General features: G+C 37.5%; 1 long non-coding RNA gene across 1 annotated transcript; it reads left to right on the top strand.

Annotated features, from left to right (window-relative positions):
* Positions 1–1586: 1586 nt before the first annotated feature.
* Positions 1587–3013, top strand: LOC138707944 (uncharacterized). The gene is made up of 3 exons (XR_011334468.1): positions 1587–1752; positions 2371–2699; positions 2779–3013. It is a non-coding gene; the product is annotated as an uncharacterized lncRNA (long non-coding RNA).
* The last annotated feature ends 973 nt before the right edge of the window (positions 3014–3986 follow it).

The raw sequence follows: 3986 nt of genomic DNA, 5'->3' as shown, positions 1-3986 counted from the left end.
ACTATGTCCCGTATCCCAGTACATTTGTTTAACGAGCCCGTCAGAAGTCAAAACCATTATTAAACGCCTTAAACCAAAAAAGGCACCAGGTCCTGATAAAATTAACAACATGGAACTTAAAAACTTACCTAGAAAGGCACTTATGTATATTACCAAGCTTTTCAATCAGTGTATAGCTCGTCGATATTTTCCAGATGCTTGGAAACTTGCATATATTACTGCCATTCCCAAACAAAAGAAAAATCCAAAGGTTCCAGCAAATCGCAGACCAATAAGTTTGATTAATGCCCTTGGCAAAGTATTCGAACGAATTCTTATGACCAGACTTCTACAAAGTGCACCAAACCTTATTCCACCCTATCAGGCTGCATATCAACAAGGTCTCTCCACAACACACCAACTGCTGCGTCTTGTTGAACAAACAACTATCGGTTTCAACAACAGAGCTACTACCGTAGCAATATTTCTCGATGTCAAAAGTGCATTTGACTCTGTGTGGCATACTGGTATAATTTATAAATTAATCCAATCAGAGGTTCCTGATGCACTGATTCATATTATTGCTGATTTTCTTCGGAACAGACGTTTCTGTGTTAAGGAAGCCGGCTGTTTATCAAGACAAAAGAAAATTCAAGGAGGAGTTCCGCAAGGCTCAGTACTGGGCCCTTACTTATATTGTGCATATACTTCAGATCTTCCAGAAACTGACGTCACCAGGTTAGCCTTATATGCAGATGATACACTAGCATACACTACACATCGTAATGCCGATCTAGCCATTGGTCGACTTCAACGGCATGTCCACCTTATAGAAGAATGGTTCCAACATTGGCGCTTAACTGTAAATACCATGAAGAGTCAAGTCATAGCCTTCAGTAGAACTCGAAGTGTACCACAAACTAAACTCACACTGTATGGTACTGCCCTTGAATTTCAGGATTCTGTTAAGTATCTTGGAATCCATTTGGATAGTCGTCTGTTATGGCATACCAACATTGCAAACATACGAGCAAAAACAATAGGAAGAATGGTACAACTGTATCCCCTTTTAAAAACACGTGCATTGTCAACATCTAAAAAAGTAACAATTTATAAATTGCTGATTAGATCAGTGCTTTTGTATGGTTCTACAGTATGGGGATACGCACCTAAGACAACATTAGATCCCATTCGAGTTGTACAAAATAAAGTATTACGTGTAATTCATAACAGCGGGTGGTACACAAGAAACGAAGAGATACATCAAGATCTAAAAGTGGAAAGTATCCCAATTATCATTAGGAGATTTGCTGAAACATTTTATAAACAGGCACATTCCCACCAAAATGTGTATGTATCAAAACTAGGAACTTATAACCCTCAGTACTACACAAGACATCGTACACCTTTGTTCCTCTTCTCATAGTTATCTGTCAAATTTGTTTTCACGCTGTTCATCCTGGTTATGACGGGAGTGCAGCATCATAAATGAACTACCTCTCAGCAATAAGTTAAAGTAATTAGGAACAGTCGGGAGATCACCCAAGATTTCGATACTGTATCCAAAAGTTGACGAAAAAAAAAAAAAAAAAAACCACTCTCCGATACGAAGTAGTCAGAACGTTGGCCGATGACTAGCCAACAGCGTTATGAAGGCAAGATGGATTCCAGAAAAATGCAAAAGATTCGAGGAAGATGCTCAGCGCCTGGATGCAAGACTGTTAATACTGTGGGAGGGAAGCATTTTTTCTATTTTCCTCAGGAACCTATGAGGTAAGCTTTAGTATTATTATTGTGTCCTGTGTAGCCTAAACCTTACACTTGAAAACAATGTACTTTTTGGTGAAGTAGGTTAGACGAGCTGTGCATTGCTTTCTGCTAATTTATTTAGGATTATAGTAGGAGTATAAATTTAGATGGTTCCGAAATTCAGTCAAACTGTAACGAAATGTGAAATATTGACGAAAAAGAGCAAGAAGGCTGAAAATGAAACCTCGTAAACCTGAATTGTAGCATTAGGCCACATGGCTGCAAACTAAAGCCACGTGGTTTTTAGTATAAACATCTCACAATTATGGAAAATAAAATTATGCCTTCTTTGATGTAGTTAGCCATTCTGGAGAAATTCTCAATCGTGTGTAGTAATAATAATAATAATAATAATAATAATAATAAGCTTAGGCCTAATATTTAATTTAGTTTGTACCCAATATCTGTTGCTGCTACCAGTTTTCGTATGGTCACTCACCACCTAGTGATGCGCATTAAACATCTCTTAAAATAACTCAAATGCAGCAGATAACTTATTATTTTTTTCCCCAATTTTTGCATGATTTCTATTCAATTTTTCTTCTACTTTATCTCATTAGTAATTGTAATCCATTGCTTTAGGTGTTGGAAGTGGCTCTGATTTTGTGGGCTAGAGGACCGGTATCGAGTTGCCGCAGATGCCACACACAGGTTGAGAATCTGCATGGACCACTTCATTGAGTCTGACTATTATAGCTCTTCACAAAAAGTGATACTTAAGCAAACTGCATTGCCCACTGTTCATGCTAATGGATTAGTGGTGCCATCAAACCCTAAAATCCGGAGCCCACCATCTAGCCCAGTTATGCCTCGAGCGACCTTATCACCGGGGTCTACCCCAACTTTCAGGCATCACAAGACTTTGCGGACGTATGCTAGGAGGGCGAAGATTGATTCTGCAGCTGCTGAAGGTAATTAGTACACTAGCAATGTTTTTATGTCATTCATGTTTAAAATTTCCGATTTCATTACTCTTTTCTTTATTTTCAGGTACGCGTAGTCTCATAGGTTTACAAGCTGCAACTGAGTAGGCTGCAGGCTTGGCAGCTATGCAAACAATTCCTGCTCCTATGAGTACTCCAGCTTCAAAGATTACTGCTTCGACGGCATATGCCGGGATGAATAAAGATGCATGCCAAAAAGGTAATTATTCCACTTAGTCAAGTTTATGGATTTCAAGGAATGCCTTAGTTTCTCATCAGCTGTTCTTACATTACATGTTTCAAAATACATAATTAATTATGTTTCGTTTTTTTTTTGTGATTATTACAGGGAACAGTATGATTGGTGAACAGCTGAGGGGCTATCAGCAACCATCGCTCCTATTCAATGTGGTTCCCACAGCTGAAGGTAAGCGATAATGTCTTGTGAGCCTGGTAACATGCTAGTAATCATTTAAGTTAATTGCCCCCTGCCATATGTCTGCAGTTTTCATACTTCATTCTTTTACAGTAGCGAATAATAACAAATCCTCTTAACTACAGGGCAGGGTGTTTATCTTGTTATATATTGATCGTCCAGTTCAAAAGTGCGACAACTCAAAAATTGCCATTTTTTAGTTATTTATACTACTGAAAGCCCCTTTCGGAGCTCTTTCCGATTCAATATTGAGATAAGTCTTATTTACAACCAAAAAGAATAAAAACGAAATAAACTGCTTTAGAAATAATTATAACTGTGGACTTTATTAATTCATTATTACTACATTTCGAAATCTATTAATAATGAACTGGAAGATCGTGATATACTCGTCCTGAATACTGACTCAATTCTAATTGTCGTGGTTATGAACCACAACTCTGTCCCTTTTTAGGGGATTTATTTGAAACTTTCAACTGAAGATATCTCAAAACTTGTTTTTTTGTGTTGTCGCACTTTTGAACCAGACGATCGATATTGCAACTGATATCCTGACAAGTCTCCCTGGCACACGAAGTACACTATCATTCCCTCTTACTGACTTCTCTTTAATATCCCAACAACTCTGCTGATTATCCCTTTCTGTTAGTGTCAGTTGTCCTCTATAGCCCAGCCTATTAGCAAAAAAATATTTTATATTACATTACAACGAACAATTCAGATTAACACAATCAAATTTGTTGCAGCATTAAACTTTTGGATTGTTACTATTACTTAACATTTATATGAGTTATAATTTGTACAGTTAAGAGCAGTTTGAAATGAATGGAGCACAAAGT

The sequence above is a fragment of the Periplaneta americana genome, chromosome 10, assembly GCF_040183065.1.
Source record: "Periplaneta americana isolate PAMFEO1 chromosome 10, P.americana_PAMFEO1_priV1, whole genome shotgun sequence".
Classification (NCBI taxonomy): domain Eukaryota; kingdom Metazoa; phylum Arthropoda; class Insecta; order Blattodea; family Blattidae; genus Periplaneta; species Periplaneta americana.
The sequence above is the reverse complement of the archived record's forward strand: the minus strand, read 5'-3'. Positions and strand labels throughout refer to the sequence as shown.